Raw genomic sequence first — 21,813 nt, forward strand, 5'->3', positions numbered from 1 at the left:
ACCCTACCCCACAATTTGTGCCAATCAAAAATATCTCCATACCTTGCCAAATGTTTCCTGGAGGACAAAATCATTCCTGTTGAGAGACACTGCTCTAAAGTGCATTCTGGAACCCAGCAGATGATTGAAATCTCCTTGGGAGCTTGAAGTGCAGCAACTCAGGCCCGAGGTCACTGGAATCACAATCTACATTGTAACAAGTTCTGCAGAAGTCCTGTGGATTTGTGAAAGTTGAGAAACTTTGACCTAATGCTCTGCCTAGAGCAGTGTGACAAGAGCTTTTAAGCCAGACATGACTTACCATTAATATCTGTATAACCTTGGGCAAGTCATTTTACATCTTGGGGACTCAGTTTCCTCTTCTGTAAAATGGGACTAAGAAAACATGTTATGAGAATAAAAGGAAGGAATGGAGTTGAAGCAATGATGGGGAACCCTTCCCTCATTAGAATCTCAGTTGGACTGCTTTCTGTCCTTTTTATAAAACGATTTTTCTTGGCTATGATGGGTTCACTGTTATTGTAATGATAATGTAAGAGTTTGAGGAAAAGCAAACTGTCTGAGTTAGTGCTCTGCAAGTACAGACGGTGATGAAAAACATGCTTGTTTACAGATTTTCTTCTGAATTTTCTACTTTCTTCAAGCTGTTGCTCTTGAGGTCTGGTCCTCCCATTGCTTGGAAAACTGGGATCCCATTTCTGGAAAACTCATTATCCTGAGCTTTTGAATTCTTAATGATCTCATTTAAAGGCCAGAATCTAAAGGTGGGAAAAGTAAAGTTGATGGCAGTGAAAAGCAAAAACCATTTGGGGAAGAAGCAGCTCATAGGATAAACTTTAGTCCTGTGCAACTGCATTTTGAAATGGGGTGATTATTTTTATGACCATTAGTAAAATTTTTGGTTATGCAAGATAAGAATAAACATTTATTTGCCATGGGAATAAATTGGTTGCTCCAGAACTCCATATTTTCCCTTTTTCCTCTTTATCCCATCATGTCATTGCCTTGTGTAGCTTGCATTTTAAGATTTCTCTTTTTGATTTATTAAGTATAACTATTTTATGACTTTGGGCTAGTAATCTGTCCTGACAAAGACAATTCTCCTTTTTTGACAAAATAATTAAAAGAATAATATAGAAGATGAGTACATACATGCAGTCACATTATCAGGGCAATTTTTATGCAAATCACAAATATAGTCATGGGCATCATAATAATGTTTTGATTAATCACAGACCACATATATGACAGTGGTCCCATAAGAACATAATGACACTGAACAGTTCCTATTGCTCAGTGATATCATAGTCATCAGATATTCAGATACACAAATACTTACTATTGTGTTGCAGTTGCTTACAATATTTAGTACGGTAACATGTTGTACAATTTTGTAACCTTCAGACAAAAGACTATACCATATTACCTTGGTATGTAGTAGGCTATACTACCTATTTTTCGTAAGTTTACTCCATGATGTTTACCTAACAATAAAATTTGAACTACAATGCATTTCTTAGGACATACCCTTTCATTAAGTAACATATGACTCTAATTGGTTATCTGAAGTTCTCTGATGCTATTAATATGAAGGGATATCATTCACAGCCAGTGTACACAGTTGTGTAAATTGAACACTGCAAACTCCAGAGGTTGCCATTTATATCATGGACATCATAGATTTGTGTATATGTATTTTGACAGTGTGCTAGAAAATGGCAACCCAGACCTTTATTCTAACAAAATCGGTATATTGCAGCAGTGCTCTGGAAGATGGAAATAAAATGTCTTGAGAGAAGAGGCTTTCTTCTGTAATTTGCACAAAGGGGCCACATGGACTAACGGTGTTTCCCAGGATGTAGTCCTACCAACTAACCTTTCTTTTGGAGCCTTTACTCTGGTGTGCAAAATATATAAATAACTATCCCAGAAGAATGAAGATAACCATGAGAACCATGAGGAAAATAAAATTTGTTTAATTTTCATATTTCACAAATATGAAATAAGAATCTTCCATGAAAGGGGTGTCCTTGAATATCATTTTCATCTTGAAGCTACTGCCAATGCCTCCCAAGTGAAGGAGAAATCATTTAAGAGATGGTAGAGCTTTACTAATATGGGACAGCTGACTGCCGTTGAGATATAATGAAGAATGTCATTGACTCAGATTGAGGATGAGCTGGTGCTGTGAAGGAAGGTGGGTGACATGGTGGTTGTGCTAGAGAGAGAGGGACAGCATTACCAGTCGTGTACATAAAATTACACCTAGCTTATGGTGTTCTTCAGGACTTTAGCTTCTTGGACCCAAGGACAGTTTACATAACTTAGCTCTGTTCAAGTGAGCATTTTTGTTTGCCTAGTGTTAGGTCTCAGGTGGACATTTTATTATATTCTTGCAGTTTTTCATTTGTATCTCTCAGTCTTTCTAGAGAGTTGCAGTTCCACATGAAATTCCTTCTACATAGAAACATAGAGTAGGGAAAAATGGCAGTTTCAACTTGTCTTATGAGATGCAATGGCATTGGTGAAGCAGGGAACAGCAAGCTCTTCTGAATAGAAAAGACAGGAGAGAGAACACAGTTACCAATAGGAAATGAGGTGGACGAAGTCTTTTTTGTTCAAGTGTTAAACACTTGGGGAGTTGTTTACTTTGGAATAGATGTGCCCAAATTGGTCATTTTAACTAGATTGCAAGGAAGTGGGTCTTACCTGGATAGTTTTTTGGTGGTGATATAATTTTATAGCTGTGACTATAGTAAGGTTTCTAACTGAGAATGTAAGTTGTAAGGTGTAGGGAGGACAGTTTTTTTTTTTTTTTTTTTTTTTTTTAATTTTTTTATGTGGTGCTGAGGGTTGAACCCAGTGCCTCACACGTGCCAGGCAAGCGCTCTACCACTGAGCCACAGCCCCAGCCCAATAGTAGTTGAGGTGATGAGATTTGCAAAAAATGTGTTAAAACCAAATTATATGATTACAAATTAGTAATGATGATGGAAATAATAGGCTCAATATTTTTTATTTGGTTTATATAATACAGTTTGAGCCTATGATCATATTTAATTCTCATAAAATTTCCCTGAGGAAGTTTCTTTGGTTTTTGCTTCCTTATGGATAGATGTAGTGACTGAGGTTTAGAGGGACTAACTTTCATGTTCCTGGGAAGCAGAAGGGATGGGATTGATCCTAACTCTGACCAGTTATGTTTCCCAAGGGGTTATGCATAATAACCACATCTCTGGGTGTCGATCATGGGGATGTGTGAAGGTCATTGCTCCTGCAAAGATCACTAATCATCCCAGTTGTCTGTGAATGAGGGGTTTCCCAGGATATAGGACTTACATTAAAACTAGGAAAATACTGGGCAAACTGGGAAGAGTTGGTCACCCTGTTTTTGCATGTACTTATGTAGACCAGGTAAGGATAAGGTGGGAACCACTGGACTGCTTCATTTTCTTTGGTATCATTACTTGTTTTCTGCATAGTTTGGATGAGAATGTGGTTTTCCCATTAACCTTTTTCAGGAGGTTAAAAAAAAAAAATGTTAGAAGAAAGTACTGAGCCCTTTTTGAAGCCAGAATTGGGGACAGGCAGTTAGTGTAGAAATAGGGGATTGGGTCAAATGGAGGAAATAGAGGCCATGAAAGCCATCTGCCTCTGGAAGTTGGAGACTGCCCTGGGAGAATGGAATGTCAAGAATCTGCAGAGCCCATTGATTACCAGATTAACCTGCCCTTATCAAGGACTGCAGACAAGGAGCTACTAATTAATGCCCCCTGGGCCCTTACCTGGTGAATCACTTTGGTCCTTCCCCTGCCATTTGCTTCTTACTTTATGCATCTCACCTGCAAAACTAGGCCTAGTCACATAGGCAGGAAGGAGAGAGAAAGGGGGAAAGAACTGGAGAACAAAAGAGACCTTAACCTATGAAGGATGTAGGGTGTGCTCACTTCTTAGGACTTTAGAACATCAGCCATGACCCCCTTCTCCCTCCTGGGAGAGGTCTATGTTATTACCTTTAAATAGAACCTGCTTAATATGCTAAATCCTACTATGATGTTAGGATTAGCCTGTATATTCTTCCTTATAATACTTGCAGTTCTTTAATGTTTGTGGTCCATTTTCAACAAAAGAATCACAAGGGTTCAGGTCAGTCAAGTCCTCCTGAAGGAATTCCTTGTCCAAATTAATAAAAATGGGGGAAATGTTGGGAGAAATCCTAGTTCCTGGCTGGCAGCAGTGAATGTCTCAAGTGTGTAAGGAAAACTTGGAGGGAGGAGCGTTCTGGTTCGGCTACCTAGGAAAGTAAACCACTGCCCCAAGTTGACTCAGTGTTACTAAGGGAACCCGTACAGGAACCTGGTGGTCTGATCCCCTGTGGCACATTGTGATTGGGCAAGAAACCTATAAAATGTATAGTTGTTCCCACAATTAAGGAGTTTGCAGGCTGTTTGCCACAAGCCTGCTTCCACCCAACTCCTGAAGTCTGGGTCTTTACTCTGCGCCTTTAGCTGGGCATGAACTAGCCTGGCACAAGAGAGACTACACCTTTTAGATCCTATCTTTAGCCTTGAGTCTTCCTTAGAGTCTTTCTGGAAGAGGTAAAGAGGCACTTTTAAATACATAGATAAATATCCTGCCATGTTGGTGGAGACACAATGACTGGGCCATGGTGGTTGCATTTCAGCCAGATGTCTCAGACCTGGTTTTTGCTAAGTTGATGAGTTTTATTAATTTTGGGGTATCCATCTGTCATGTGACCCCACCCTGAACATGAGTTGTTCTTCCTCCTCCATAGGAGTTCAGAAATTAGAATTTAGTGTTTAACAAATATGCATTTTGAAACTAGAAATAAACAGTAATAAATATGCTTGTTTTTAAAAACTGGAAATTTGCTATTTGGAAGTATCTGCTCCTTTGGGGAAATTCTTCAGGTTTGATCATCCCATTATAGAAGATCTGCCTGTGGGCCTGGCAGTTGTTCAAGGAGAAACTTACTTGATTCCCTTTTTTTTTTCCTCCCTTTGTAAAAATTAGAATGATTTATCTTTTTTTTTTTTTTTTAGGGTGCCTTTGTGCTCTCATTGGAAACTGAGAAATATGTGTTTTAACTAATTGACTATTTTACCTATTTGGTCAGTCAATTTTTAGTCGTCTTTTTTTTTTTTTTTTTTTTTTTTAACCCCTTCTTAAGTGGTTTGAGGTGGGGAGGAGATATCTGTACCTCCTCAGGACACATCTGCTGTTTGTTGTTATAGCTGACTTTGGAATGCTGTTCTTGGGATGGCTTCCAGTGTGGAGTGTCCATATGCAGTGCTTCATTAACTGATGGGGTGAAAGAAAGGAGCTTTCCTCATAGGACAGCTCCCCAAGTGACCAGAGCCTCGCCCTTTAAGTGTTAACACTTTTAAAAATGATTAACCACTCTGAGGAAAATCTTTTTAAAAATTACAACTATTTAAATTCTCCCTGGCTTTCTTGCAACAGAGAATGGCCTGAGCAGATTGGAACCTTTACTTCATAGCTCAGAGTCAAGATTAGCAGTGTCTATTATTATTCTTTCCCATGAAGGAGTGGGTGCCTTTAAATAGTCTTGGGAATAGACTATTTGCCTCCCTCCTAACTGGTCCCACATGATCACCTTTTACTGTCTACTTTCAATGTTTTTATTTTTTTCCTGATTCCTCATAGGCCACTATGTTCCTCCTATGCTGCTAATAACCTCTCTGGCTTAACAATATTTGTGTCTTTAGCACTCTTCTCACATTTCAACTTTTGACTGTTAATTTGCTGTGGGTTGGGAGTTATTGCCAAGCTTGTTGCAATTGTGTAGGGTAACTGGGATCTAAGTAGATGTGCCCATGAGTAAACTGACTGTGTCTTAACATGTTAGATTGTATTATCTAAAATAGGATTTGTAGATAATTGTGATGCCAGTGTGCTTAGACTGCTCCTTGTGGGTTTTGGCCCTGGTGAAATACAGTTTGTCCCAAATTGAGTTTGAAGTGAGAACCAGGAAGGATCTAATTCCTCAGAATGCTAACCAGACTTCGCTCATTTTTAGTGGAGATGGTACTTGGAACTCGGAATTCTTTTCAGATACCCTTTATTATATCTGGATGTGTAGCACCATTTTATTCAAGCTGTTGGGATCTTGTGTGTTTATGTTAGTCAAGATACTAGTACTTATATTTCCTTTGTTTTCTTTTTAATGTTAGATCTGAAAATATGACTTTAACATTTACTATATAGCCTTTAGGAAGGCAGGTTGAAATTAGAACTTCTACAGCAAGATATTTCCTTCAGTGTATTTTTTTAGATTGAGGGAGGGTAAACTTTATCAAATGGCCAAAACTTCTATTTTAGTTTTTCAACACTTGATTGAAATTTAGAAGTTATTAGACTTGAATAAGATTTAGTGAGAAAGTTAACTCACTTATAACAAACACGTAATAGAATATAACAAAACAAATATAACAGATTAAAATTTATTTTAGTTTTGTGTATTATAAACTAGAAATTCTGTATAAATGTGGTATACTGAAAATTACTCAATTTCTTAATTTCTTACTCAATTACTTAATTTCTGAGGGCATATAGGGGGCTAGAACAAAGATGTATGTATTTTAGAAATCTTATGTTTTTTTATACATATACTATTTATTTTTATTGTATAAATTTCAGGGTTATAATGTTTTGATATGCATATACATCTGAAGTGATTATGCCAATTAAACAATTAAATATCATCTCACATAACTTCCTTCCTTCCTTTGATAAGAGTACCTTAAGTCTACTCTCAGAAAATTACCAGCATACAATGTTATGAACCATATTCCTCATGTAGATCTCTAGACTTATTTTATTGAACCCAGTGGTGCTTAACCACTGAGTCACATCCCCTGCCCTTCTTATTTTTGAGACAGGGTCTCACTAAATTGCTTAGGGCCTTACTAAGTTGCTGAGACTGGCTTTTAACCCACAATCGTCCTGACACTGCCTCCTGAGCTGCTGGGATTACAGGCATGCACCACTTGACTAGCCATTCATTTGTTGTCAGACACTTTGGCTATTTCCATATCTTGGCTATTATGAATAAAGCTGCAGTAAACAAGAGAGTGCAAAAACCTTCACCAGTTGGGGATTTTATTTCCTTTGGGCGTATATTCAGAAGAAGGATCACTGGTTCCAATGATAGTTATATTTTTAACTTCTTTAGGAACCTCCAAACTGTTTTCCATCATGGTTGCACCAGTCTACATTCCCACCAGCAGTGTACAAGGGATCATTTTTTTCCATATCCTCACCAACATTTGTTATCTATTGTCTTTTTGATAATAGCCATCCTAAAAGGAGAAGGAAACTATTTTAGTCAGCTTTATTTGCTGCTGTGACTAAAAAACCTGACAAGAACAATTTTAGAGAAGGAAAAGTTTATTTGGGAGCTCACAGTTTCAGCGCTTTCAGTCCATAGGCATCAGCCTGCATTCTTGGGGGCTTGAGGTGAGGCAGAACATCATGGCAGAAGAGTGTGGTGGAGGGAAGTGACTCAGGGCATTACAATCAGGAAGCAGAGACAGAGACTCCACTTGCCAGATACAAAATATACACCCCCAAGACATTCCCCACAGTGACCCAAGTACTCCAGTCACACCCTACCTGCCTTCAATTACCACTCAGTTAATCCCATCAGGGGGTTAATTCACTGTTTGCGTTAAGGCTCTCATAACCCAATCATTTCACTTCTAAGCCTTCTTGCATTGTCTCACACATAAGCTTTTGGGGGACACCTCACATTCAAACCATAACAGAAGATATCATTCTGCCATCGATTTGCTTTTCCCTAATGATTAGTGGTGGTGAGTACCTTTTTATATACCTATAGGTTTATTTTATCTTTGTTAGAGAAATGGCTATTCAAGTCTTTTGTCCATTTTTAAATTGGACTAATTGTTTTATTATTGAGTTGTGTGAATTCCTTATTTATTTTGGATAATTACCCTCAATCAGATACATGGTTCACAAGTATTTTGTCCCATTTCATAGACTCCCCTTTTACTTTAATTGTTTCCTTTTCTATGCAGAAGTTTTTAGTTTGATGTAGTCCCACTTATTTATTTTGCTTTTGTCACCATTGTTTTTGTTGTCCTGTAGAAGAAATTATTGCCAAGATCAACGTCAAAGAGATTTCCTCCTGTGTTCTTTTAGGTATTTTATAGCTTTCAGTCTGTCTTTTAAATTTTTTATTCATTTTGAGTTGATGTATGTATATGGTGTAAGATAAGGGTACGATTTCATTCTTCTGCATGTGGATATCCAGTTTTTCCAGTACTATTTATTGAGGGGAGTTTCCTTTCCCCATTTATATGATGCCCATATCAAAAATTAGTTGATCACATATTCTCTGGTTTATTTCTGAGCTTTCTATTCTGCTCTACTGATCTCTGTATCTGTTTTTTTTTTGTCAGTGTCATACTGTTTTGATTACTATGACTTTGTAGTATAATTTGAAATCAGAAAGTATGACATCTCCAATTTTGTTTTTCTTTCTCAGAATTGCTTTGGCTATTTAGAGTCTTTTGTGGTTCCACATATAAGAATTTTTTTCTATTTCTGTGAAAAATGACTTTGGAATTTTGGTAGGGACGTAGATTGCTTTGGATATTTGTATGGACATTTTTACAATGTTAATTCTTCCAATTCATAAACTTGGAATGAGCTATCTTTCTTTTTGTGTGTGTTTTCTCCATTTTTTCCATCAATTTTATAGTTTTCAGTATGCAGATCTTTCACTACCTTGTGTAAATTTATTTCTAAGTATTTTATTCTTTTTGATGCTCTCATAAATGGCATAAATTTCTTCATTTCATTTTTGGATAGGTCATTTTTTGTTTTATTGATTCTTTTTAGTTATACATGACAGTAAAATCAATTTTGATAAAATTCTACATGCATATTTACATCTTATTTTAATTAGGACCCCATTTTTGTGAATGTACTTGAGGGTGGTATTCATTTGGTTTTTTCATATATGTACATAGGAAAATTATGTCAGATTCGTTCCACTGTCTTTCCTATTCCTACTTACCCCTTCTCTTCATTCTTGATGTAAAGAAATACAACTGACTTTTTCATATTGATTTTGTATCCTGAGGCTTAAATGAATTCACTTATTAGTTTTAACAGTTTTAAATGTAGTCTTTAGAGATTTCTATATATAAAATCATGTCATATATAAATAGGGATAGTTTTACTTCTTCCTCTTTCGATTTGGATGTCTTGTTAAGATTTATTTTGTGGCTTATCATATGATCCAACTTGGAAAACACTCCATGTTTGCTTTAGAAGAATGTATTTTCTGTTCTTATTGGATGGAATGTTCATTTGTTGTTAAGGGCAGTTCAAGTCCAGTGTTTCTTTATTGATCTTTCTGTCTGGATGATCTATCCATTGTTGAAGGTAGAGTATTGAAGTTTATTACTTTTATTGTATTGCTATCTATTTCTTCCATTGGATCTGTTCATATTTACTTTAAATATTTAGGTGCTGTATTGTGGTTGAATATATTGACAATTGTTATATCCTATTGATAAATTGATCTCTTTATCATTGTATACTGACCCCCTTTATGGGTCTGAAAGAAAAAATTACCAAAGAATTCTTGGCCTTGAAAATGTGACCTTCAGAATGAATCAAATATAAAAATTTTATCATTTTGGGTAAATATAATTTTTTTACACCCCAAGAGAGGTTTAGAGAAGAGGCAAGGCCTCAGAAGAATATGTCACTCCATTGCAGCAGACTTCTGCACTGTTTCTTTCCTTGTTGTCCTCATGGGGGTTGTTATAGATTTCCACACTGGTGTTTGTTCAGACCCTTATGAGATTTGAAAACAAGTTTATTAACTGAAGTTCTGGTTTTCCTAATAGGCAGTAGCTTCTAAGTTGTATTAGCTTCCCAGTTTATCATGTGGAGGTGAGCAGTTCATTTCATTTTCTTCCATCCTAGGGGCCAGCAGGGTGTGGCACTGAGAGGTGACCAGGTGCTGGGGAAATATGTCCACTCTGATGATAGGACAGTCCTGGGGATAGATCTCCTTGGCCGGCCACTTCATCTTCTAAGTTCATACCTCTGGTATAGTGGCAAAATGGGTGGTTGTGTGGGTGTAGTAAACTTGTATGCAGAACCATCTTCTACGACCAGTGGGTAACTGCAATCCAAATCATAGGTGCTCAGGTCCCCACAGATCATGAAGGACACAATGATGTGGATGGGCCATTCAATTGGTCGAAATCATACTAATGGCCCAGCAGGGGTTTGGTCAGGTCTGGCATAAGCTCTCAGGGAGGTCATAACCCTGACAGACAGCAAAAGACTCAGTGCTGGAGTCATAGCTTCCCCTGGGCTTGGCCCAGAACATTTTGGAGAAGAAGACCTATAGCTGGTTGTAGAGCAGTATTACATCCTGGGCTCACACTATCTTGGCTACAAAACAATGTCTTCAAGACATGTGTAGCAATGTTTGAAGTGTCTAGGAGGAGCTCAATTTGCACTTAATCATCTATGTCATGGAGGCCAGTGACATTGGGAGCAGTATCACATACCACTCTGTCTGTCAGACAGCTCGCAAAGTGCTGGATGATTTCCTTGGCAGTGAAAAGTTGGGTAATGGATCTGTATCACACCTGATAGCAGAGCTATAGCCTGAAAGTCCACAGCCACCTTGGCCAGACTACTGGCTCCTGATCTTCTGGCTCAGCACTGGCTCCAGCTGCCTGGAACTGCACATAGGTCAAACACCCATATCACACAACAGGAAAACTGGGATTCCTTTTTGAATTATAGCAGCTTGAAGGCACCATCAGCCTGCCAGCCATTCTCCAGACAGTACAGTCATCCCATTTGTCCTTTGATGTCCGTCCCATCTTATACTGTTTGCTCAGGGTCCTGTCACTAATTGTCTGATGCCATCCTGTATCAGTAACTAAGTGAGTGGGCCACCATCTACTTTAGATCTTGGTGCAGAGAAGAGCAGGAGGAAGGAAGTGGTGCACCGACAGCTTACACCAGTGAGAAATGGTAGGGCTTCAGTTTGTTTTTGTAGGTAAACCAAATGACTGTTACACATACATGAGCATCATTGTAGTGTAGCAGAAGTTATACCCTAGAAGACCAAGTCCAGACCTGTTGTGAATGTATGAGTCCTGTCAACATATCTAGGTCACCTGTCATTGACTTTTTAAAAAATTGTTTATTTTTAAATTTTTTACAGACTGCATTTTGATTCATCGTACACAAATAGGGTACATCATTTCATTTCTATGGTTGTATATGATGTAGATTCATACCATTCATGTAATCATACATGTACATAGGGTAATGATGTCTGTCTCATTCCACCATTTTTCATATCTGTCATTGATTTTTTTTTTTTTTTTTTTTGGTGGTGCTGGGGATTGAACCCAGGGCCTTGTGCTTGCAAGGCAAGCACTCTACTAACTGAGCTATCTCCCTAGCCCCTGTAATTGATTTTTGATAGTTGGATTATAATATGTCTAGGTGAACTTTTCTTTGGGTTGAGTTTTACTGGAGATCTCTGAGAATCCTATACTTGGATATACATATATGAAACTTTATTTTCAGCCATTATTTCTTTGAGCCTTCTATTTTCTCATTTTGAAACTTAAATTATATAAATGATTGTTGTCAGTGTATTCCCAAATATCCCATGGGTTTTCTTCATTTATTTTCATTCTTTTTTCTCCTCTGAACATATGATTTCAAATAATCTAGTTTTGAGTTTGCTTTTCTTTCTTCAGTTTAATTTATGTGCTGTTGAAACTCTCTATTGCATTTTTTAGTTCAGTCATTGCATTTTTCAGCTCTAAAACTTCTATTTTGTTGTTACTCATATTTTATATTTTTTTATTTAACTTATTTTGTTCTTATATTGTTTTCCTGATTTTGATAAATTGTGGATCTATGCTTCCTTGTAATTTGTTGAGTTTCTTTAGAACAATTATTTTGAATTCTTTGTCATGCAGAGAATTCTTTGTCATGGGTCCTCAATTCTTTGGGATCAGTTACTGGAAGCTTATTGTATTGCTTTGGTGGTTTCAGATTTCCCTGATTCTTTATGCTTTCTGTAATTAATTGTGAAGTGTCTGGGCATTTGAAGAAACAGTTATCTCCTCCAGACTTTATGGAATGGATTCAATAAGGAAAGACTGTCACTTATAGGAATGGGGGTGGTGGAGAGGCATCTTAGGGTACACTGTGGTACTGTGTCACAGAGCACTAAGTGTGGGGACATACAGTAGTTCTAAATTCAGGAAGGCACTATGTCTCATTGGCCCAGGTAGAGAGCTGTTGGGATCTTCAACTTTACCTGTGAGTCCAAGAGCAAGAGGCTGGGTCCAACACTAGTAGAGGCCTAAGCAACAGCAGTGTGTGTTTCACTTTGGGACTTGTTGCAGACACGTGTAGCAGGAGAGATCAGCTACAGGTTCTTGCACAGTGATAAGAGCTAAGGTCTGAGGCAGGGGTCCTAGGCTGACTATAAATGCACAGATGGCAGTGGGGACTGACAGTCTGAATGTACATGACTGCAGAAACTGTGAACCAGTGACAGGGATCAGGTCACCTAGATGTGCATGGACAGTTTGTGGGTTCTAGCTAGGTATAAGCAGTTTTGTTACCCCTAGGGTTATTTGCAGGCACATGTGTTGAAACTGCCTTCTGCCCCTGGATCAGAGCACTCATGGAGGCAGTAGCTGGGATGACCCAGGGAGGAGGGATGGTATGTCAGATACCTGGAGCTGTTTGGCTGGATTCTTGGGCCGGGGTGCCTGTGATAAAAGCAGTTCACTTAGTTTTAGGAAGCAGAGAGAGAGTAATGGTTGGTCAGGCACCTGGGGAGACCAAAGTGTTGCATTCATAGGCAGGGAAAACTGCAGCAGCACTCATCAGGCAGCTCTGGGTGGCTCCTGGGAGCACAGTTCAGACATCTACAAACTGTGCAGGTAGGGGAGGAAAAAAAAAAAAAAAAAAAAAAAAAAAACAACTACTCTGGCCCTCAGAGGTGAAGCTTAGTCTGCTGCTGCTTTGCTAGAAGTTGGTTTCCTCAGAAGTGAAAGCTTCTATGGGGCCTCTGCTGATCAAGTTGCTAGGGTCCTAAATTATAGACCTTGTGGTGAAAACTACAGGGAGTGTGTGGTGGCTGTTGAAGTTCTCAGTGAAGAAGTCTGCTGGAGTCCTATGCCAAACAGGCCACTTGGGGGCATGTTGACTTTCTCTGCATGACTGATATTGACAGAGCCTATCCATCTTTGTTTCCACTGTCTCCAGACACCTTAGCTGTGTTGGTTCTCCTAGAGATCTAGGTGGGGTGGAACTGAAGCAGGTTGTTCAGGCAGGGTCCTGAAAACCTAGGGGGGCAGGCTGTGTATTCTGCCCTCCTTTTCTCCACAAGGGTGTGCTCAAGCCAAGGAGTTCCCTCTACCTGCCAAGCTGTGCTGGGTTGGGAGATAGGGCGATGCAGGCAAAGTGAAACCAGTTTTCCTACCCTTTTGGTGTGGTTATTTTCATGTTTTTTCCTTCACTGTTTTGCTGTGGCTACTTAAATAACTCCTAAATTCTTCCAGAGTCACCTTTGTTCATGGAAAACTGCTTAATTTTTGCTCTTGGTGGGGAAAAAGAAGACTGGGACCTCTTTCATCATCTTGCAGATTTCACTTGCTTGCTCATATTTTAATTTATGGATCAATGAGAAAATCAAAAGCTGAATTAATAGACTTAAAATTAAAAGTAGTTTTGAACTTAAGTTACTATCTTGTAAGTTACATACACCTGAGAGTGAGAAGGGCTTCTCTACCTGCAAGGTCATAAAAGGAATGGAAATGTGTCTCCTGGAGTCTTATGCCAAACAGGCCTCCTATTGCTACCATGGAACTCTTTGTTCTGAAAATGCTTTTGTGGCCAGTCTCTATGTGGGTATTAAAAAGATAATTTTGCTTTAGGGTAATCAGCTTGTGACTGAAAACATCTAAAGTTATAACTACCACATTGCAACTCCTATATGTGAGATCAAGGAAGTCTTTGGAATGTTTTCTTGTTAAATGTTCCTCCTTACCTGAGGATATTCATATTAAGACCAAGCTGGGACTAAATTGGCCACTAAAATTTGTATAAGCAATAAGGGTAAAGTTCAGATTGGACTTTCATTTTGGAAATGGGACTAAATGGTATGATATGAGTTTAAATCTTACATTTAACAAAATGTGGGTGACAAGGGCAACTACATACTAATTTCTAGAAGGAACAAAGAATGAAATTAAAATATCAATTTTGCATTTAGGCATCTTTTTTCCCCCAGTAAAGCTGGCTGCTAGCATGATGCAATATCTGTCATACCGTGTTTGACATTTACACTACCTGCTTTTAGAAACAGCGTCATTTTGCCAAAAATATAATGATGAGCTTCTTCAGTTTCTCCAGCAGCCTTTTTAATCTACTGTTAGTCAAATAATTTTCTTTTGAAGTTCCTATCCTACCATCATCCTTATTAACTGTTGAAGCTCAATAGATCTTTACTTGTTAAAGACTCTGCCTGAAATTCAAGGGTTCCCAAGATCTCACCTTTCTTGAGTATGTGCTCTGTTCCAGACATGGTGCTAGATGCTGGGATATGTGGCTCCTGTCCTTCCAGCCACATAGCAAGGAGTAGGAGGGGACACAATATGGAAGCCACAATCACATGTGACTCTTAAGCACTTGAAGTGTGGCTAGTGCAACAAGAAACTTAATTATGTCTACAATACATAGAACAGAATGGACAAGAGGGAGAGAAGATTTCATGAGCCTGAAGAGGAGCATAAGAAAAAGATTTTGTAAGATATTGTGGACCATGGTGATTAGTTAAGACTTTATCCCAGAGCTTTAGGAAACCACTAAAGGTTTTGTGTAATGGTGTGACATAACCAATTGGTATTCTGGTCTGGGAACAGGATACTGCATTGGAGCAAAGAAGACTGATCCTGAGCAGGGTTTGGGGTGGACTAGACAGGGAATGGAGAGGGGTGGTGAGATCAGATAGGGATGTGTTAAAGCATAGTGGTCAATTACAGGCTCAGGAGCTTGGTTACCGGAGACAAATGCTGGTTTTGCCATCTTTAGTTTACCTGGAGGAAGGATGTCTCAATGTTGTGAGCAGTGCTTGACCCCAGCGCTGCCCTGGCTCAATAGCTGCAGGGTAGATGACAAAGAGACTACCTGCATTTATAGCGAGGCTTAGGGAGCTGTTGTATTTTTATAATCCAGGAAGGAAGAGGGCACAACTGTGATGTTCTCCTATTTTTAACTGTTTAATTTGGCACAGAAATTAAGGTAACATCTTAGTGGTTACATTTTATTCAGTCTTTTACCTGTTTTGGTAACTTTTTCATTTAACTTTTATGGAAAGTCTTTTTATTCTCATCAGCTTTCTATAAGAAGGTTCCTGAAAGTTGCAGAAAGTCTAAGGACATATGAATAGAGGGGTGGCTTCTTGGGGATTCCACACAAGTTTTTGAAGAACTTGCTTTCCCCACTCGCAGACCAAACAAACTAATGAAGCACATTTGCTTTCTTCTGGAGAAGGTTGAACAGTGTGGCTAGGAATGTGGGATGTGAATAGTGGCAGGGCAGTGTATGTGGAGCTTCATATCCTGTTAATTTTTAAGAAACCCTAGATAGCTTAATCAGAAAGGAGTTTTTCCTGAGAAGGCAACTTGTAGAATCCAATTGCTGGATGCTGCTGATCCTGAGGAACTACTGGAGATGGAAACCTGAGGGTCATTGAGATGTTCAGCTGTTACTCTGAGTATAGGCTTCACATGTCCTTTCTGCATCTGCCTATGTGATCAAATCTGCCAAACCATAACTGTTGAATTTACCTTTTATGAACCCTGCTAGAACTTGGGAGGGAGTCAGTTCTCATCTGCTCCAATCAGGCCTGGATTTCTGGGAATGGCCATATGGAATAAAACATGGTTTCTGGGCACCCCTTTCCATGAGCCCTTAGGGTAGAGACTCTGATTGTTGTCAGAATGGTGTATGATTTGATATGATATGTGATATAATATGATTTGATATACAACATGATTATAGGCTACAAATACATATTAATATCCTAGAAAGTACCTAGGATATTATATCAAAAATTACTATAAAACCAAAGTTTTTTCTCCTGTACCTGTTGTATCCCTAGTTATTCTGGTATGATTTTTATTCTAAGGAAACACTTCATTTTGCCCCATTTTTCAGACTATCAGCTACTTACACTTGAGTAAGTAAGGACAAAACCTACTTTCATGTGATATGAGACACAATGTTCTGAAGGGAGTAGAATTGATATACAGGATTGCCATACATCTCCTAAGAATTAAAATTCACCATGTGTGAGAGATTACATTTGAGATGATCATGATTTATAGAGGAAAAACATAGCGTTAAGTTCCTAAACAGTCCCCTGGTGAATGAGTAAGATATGATTTTCATATTTTAACCACTTTGGTAAATATTGTGGGTAAAATGAAAATAAATCAAAATTCAAGTTGTGATAAATGGAGTTTTGGGCACTTTCTGCAATATGTTCTGTTTCTACATCTTAAACATTACATAAATCAAGAAATGATAAAAACTATGTCTCTAGATTTGGGTTGTCAAACTCCAGCCCTCGCGTCAAATCCATGTGGTACTTGTTTTAGTAGATAAAGTTCATTGAAGGACTAGCATCCCCATTTGTTTACAAATTAACTGCTTTTGAGCTTTAACAGCCAAGTTGAGTGTTTGCAATATACTATTTGACCTGCAGAACTGAAAATGTTTGTTATTTGGCCCTCTGCAGAAAAAGTTTGCCAATCTCTTGGGCTACATCTGAGACAGTATATTTTAAAGGTGTCCTGAGGATATTTTAGAGTTCTTGGGGTTAGGATCTGCCACTGAATAAGACCTGGAAGGCTAATGGTCACCTCATTCTGTTTCTTCCAGAGTAATTTGGATGCTCTGTTTGCTCTGTTAGGCTTCTGTATATGACTTGATGTGAAGAAAGAAAAGATTTTCCTGCATAAAAAAATAGTATTAGAGTATACTGATCTGAAAGTACAAGAGAGCATTTGGAAAAAAGAGATGTCTCTAAGTATAACTTATTATCTTCATTGTAAACTGAGGTGGTTGGTACCTTGCTTTGAAATCTCCAACTAAGGAACAAAGTCCTTGATGAGAATTTGGAAACTGAAATTGGTTCTTGCAATTACTGACATGGAAGAAATTAATTTAAAATCTCTGACAGCCACAAAACTCAATCCTAATTGGATCAAGGACCTAGGCATTAGGCCAGAGACCCTCTGTGCCTACTAGAACAAAAAGTAGGCCCAACTCTCCATCATGTTGGCTGAGGAACTGAATTCCTCAACAAGACTCCTAAAGTGCAAAAAGTTAATCAAGAATCAACAAACGGGATGGATTCAAACTAAAAAGCTTCTTCATAACAAGGAAGCAATTAAGAACATGAAGAGAGAGCTTATAGAATGGGAGAAAATCTTTGTCACATGCACCTCAGACAGAGCATTCATCTCCAGGATATATAAAGAACTCAAAAAACTTAACACACACAAAAAATCAAATAATCCAATCAATAAACGGGCAAAGGAACTGAACAGACACTTCACAGAGGAAGAAATACAAATGGTCAACAATAAAATAAAAAAATCTCCTGTAATTAGAGAAGTACAAATTAAAACTACACTGAGATTTCATTCTACTCCAGTCAGAATGGCAATTATCAAGAATACAAGTAACAATAAATACTGATGAAGATGTAGGGAAAAAGGTATACTTATACATTGCTGGTGGGACTACAAATTGATGCAACCACTCTGGAAAGCAGTATGGAGATTCCTGAGAAAACTTGGAAAGGAACCACCATTTGTCCCAGTGATCCCAGTCCTTGACATATACCCAAAGGACTTAAAGTCAGCATACTAGCAGGATGGGGTTTGTGGCTCACTGGCAGAGTGCTTGCCTAGCATGTGTGAGGCACTGGGTTTGATTCTCAGCATTGCATATAAATAAAGAAAATAAAGGTCCATCAACAACTAAGATGTATACATATATACATGTATATATATAAATCATACTATAGAGACATGGCCACATCAACATTCATAGCATCTCAATTCACAGTAGCTAAACTATTGAATCAACCTAGGTGTCCTTCAGCAGATGGATGGTTAAAGAAAATGTGGCATATATACACAATGGAGTATTACTCAGCCATTAAGAATGAAATTATGGCATCTGTGGTAAATGATTGGAATGGGAGGCTATCATGCTAAGTGAAATAAGCCAACCCAAAAACTAAAGGTTGAATGTTCTCTAAGATATGTGGATGCTGAGTTACAATAGGTGGAAGGTGGGGACGAGTGGAGGTTCATCAGATTGGACAGGGGAGAATGGGGGAAAAGGGGACGTGGGAATGGGAAAAACAGTGAAATGAATCAGACATAACTTTCCTATGTTCATATATGAATACATGACCAGTAACTCCATATGTACAACCAGAAGAATGGAAAGTTATGCTCCATGTATGTATGATATGTCAAAATACATTCTATTGTCATATATAATTAAAAAGAATAAAGGAAAAAGAAAAAAATCTCTAGCAGCCCATACTCTCTTTTAGTAGGTGAAGATGATAAACTTCCTTCTGTATTACAGTCAGATTAAAAATGAAAATATGACTCCATTGATTTATGTTTATAAATATAAAATATAAAAAGGTTTATAAATATAAATATAAAATATAAATATAAAATATAAATATAAAAAGGTTTATATAAGGTATGTTAATCTTTTTCCTGTTGCTATAACAAAATGCCTGGGACCAGATAATTTATAAAGAATAGAAGTTTATTTGGCTCATGGTTCCTGGAAGCTGAGAAGTATAAAAGCATGGCACCAACATCTGCTCGGCATCTGGTAAGGGCCTTTTTACTGGCTCCTAACACATAGGAGTGTATTATGTGATGAAACACACGATTGAGCTAACTTAGTCTCTTTTTTTTTTACAAAGTCACCAATGCAGTCATGTGGCCTCTCCCCTGTAACCTCCTATAACCCTAATTACCTCCTGAAGGCCCCATCTTTGAATACTATTAACAACATGAATTGGGGAATTGAATTTTTAACACATGGATTTTGGTGGTACACATTCAACTATAGCACATGGCAATGGCTGAATGGTAGAGTGTACCAAATTGTCTGTTAATTGTTCCAATCCTTAAAACATCAACACATTGATTTTTGCTTGAATTTGATGTAATGGAAAATGGCCTTTCACTTGGTTAATTTCTTAAAGAGTTTCTGTTTTTGAAAAATCTAAATATCAACTATGAGAAAACTCAGAGTAAGAAGTAGAGCCTTGGGGTTGGGAAAGATAAGGAGGAGTCTGTTTTAATTTGGGTCAAGTCACCTAAACTACAGGTGGTTCTCAATATTTCCAAGCCTGATGAAGATTTTAAACCACAGTGCATTAAGATATATGTCAAAGGAACAGGAGGATTTGGGCCAATTTATGTGGGCAGCATCTATGTATATTTGGGAATAACCTTAATGTTTTAGGTCAGGGACTGTAGAATTTATTGCTGGGCCACGCACAATTTATACAGAAGGATGCATTGTCCAAAAGGTCTCCTGTAAGGTGTTAGATAGGACTTGCTTCATCCTGGGAGTTTTACATCTATTTTCTTACATAGATTACATCTATATTACACATATATTACATATATACATATAATACACAAATTTACTTGTATTATTGTGACCCTCTGAGATGGATATTATTACATCCATTTTACAGATATGGAAACTAGTTAAATGAATATTTCTTAAGGTCATATGTAAGCATTGAAGTAATGGCCAAACTTTCTTCTACACCAGGCTGCCTCCATTAAAAAATAACTTCTTAGATATTAAGTCACTGGTTATAACAACAAAAGATATATTGTGAAGTTTTTCTGGATATCAGGAGCAAATTCTCTATTAAAGAAAGAAAAGTTATGCTTCCATTATATTCATATTAGGATAATCTCATTGGGAGCTATTAATCTTAAAGCCACAGTCAACTCAGTTTTGTGTCCAACTGTGTTATTGAGTACTGACTTCATTTCAAGTTGATTTTAATCACCTATTGGAAATGAGCATGTAGTAGGTTGTTTTTAAAATATTAACCAGTATGATTTGCCTTTGTGGTAAGTGACTAGTTGCTTCCAGTTGCTCTGTAATTCTCCTTTTGGCAATTCAAAGGTGTTTGTTCTGTGTGTGGAAGGGGAGTTTAAAAATTGTAGTAATCTACTCTGTCAGAAGAAGGGTTTTCCCAGCCAAAGAGGAGAAAGAATTCAACCTACAGGACAGAAAAATGGTCCATTTCACTGCATTCTGTCCCATTTCACATGAGGGAGGCAGAAAATATAAATCTCCTTAGATCCAGAAATATCACATGAGAGTGTGGATATATTTCTCAGGAGGAATATGTATATTCCAGGACAGTTCGAGGAGACTAGCTGGTGCACATTCACTAGTTCTCTGAGTGAAGAAGTTGGTAGTGGTTGCAGGTAGTTTTATAGGAGTGAAGCTCCAGTGTGATGAGAAAGCATCCAAGAGATCTTGAGCCTTCAAGAGAAGCTGTGACAATGCTGAGAAAGTTGGAAGACTAGGAAGGCCTAAGATGGAAACAAGAAGACTGAGCGTAGTGACCTTGTTGGAGTCCATGTTGGGTACTATAATCATTAGTAAATGATGCTGGAGGCCAGTGGCCAATTCCTGTGGTACCAGCTACTCTGGCACTAACTATGTTGAGCAGGTATGCCCCAGAAGCCACCTCCTCAGTGTTAGAAAGGTAAGCATAGATGAGAAGATGGAGAGAGATTTTCAAGACTAAGGTTCAAAAAGCAGTGATAGAGTTACTTCCAATTACTAAGATTAATTGTACCTTTATCTTTCAGTAGGGGATGGGATTAAGAATTTGTTGATTACACTGAAATTCAGTTTAAAAAATATGAAATATTTTGTACATTATGTATAAAGCTATATTTTACACATTGTATTTTAATAATTGCTATAATATTTTAAAACCAGAATCAACTAAATTCTTTTTTTACCTTATAAACTAAGTCACTTTAAAAATATTTAATAGGTATTGGACATAACATCCTTTATATATATTGTTTCACCTTATTTAGGATATTTGTACCATTATTTAATATTGTGAGACAGGTACCATTATCTCATATTTTCCAGTTGAGGAAACTGAGACCCAGAGAAATTAGTAATCTTGCCCCAGGCCACACAGTTGATAAATAAATGATGCCAACATTGGATTTGACATATAGAGGATCATAATAAATATTTTAATAAATGAATGAATGTGCAAATGTATGGCAGTGTCAGTTGACCAGTAGTATTTGGGAATACTGTTTTGAGCAAGATATGGAAGGAAGAGTGCATCCTCCTCTCAATGAATTCGTCATGCAACTGAACTCAGAGCTGAAACTTTGGAAATACTCATGGGTCCTCTAAGAAAGTACATAAAAATAAAGGAGAACTGGCTATAAACTGATATGTTGGAAGTGAAAAAAGGAGAAAGTTTTGTGGTTTGGGACTCATGAGGAATGTCGTTTACTCTTGGACTGAGTATAATATGTGGGCTTTGAAATAGGAATGTAGAAGGTATTTCAGGTCAGTTCATGCCTCTTAGAGCCACCCCATCATATTGCTCTA

At 37.8% G+C, this 21,813-nt stretch overlaps 1 protein-coding gene and 1 pseudogene across 10 annotated transcripts in view; one reads left to right on the forward strand and one right to left on the reverse strand.

The window, feature by feature from the left end:
* The window catches only part of ERC2 (ELKS/RAB6-interacting/CAST family member 2), a 1,069,021-nt gene that overhangs the window by 217,868 nt on the left and 829,340 nt on the right, over positions 1–21,813 (forward strand). The window lies entirely within an intron of this gene.
* On the reverse strand, positions 9,947–10,922 carry LOC306646432 (tRNA (cytidine(32)/guanosine(34)-2'-O)-methyltransferase-like; annotated as a pseudogene). Its single transcript has one exon. The product of its transcript is annotated as a tRNA (cytidine(32)/guanosine(34)-2'-O)-methyltransferase-like (transcript).

Source organism: Sciurus vulgaris (assembly GCF_902686455.1).
Source record: "Sciurus vulgaris genome assembly, chromosome: 16".
NCBI lineage: Eukaryota > Metazoa > Chordata > Mammalia > Rodentia > Sciuridae > Sciurus > Sciurus vulgaris.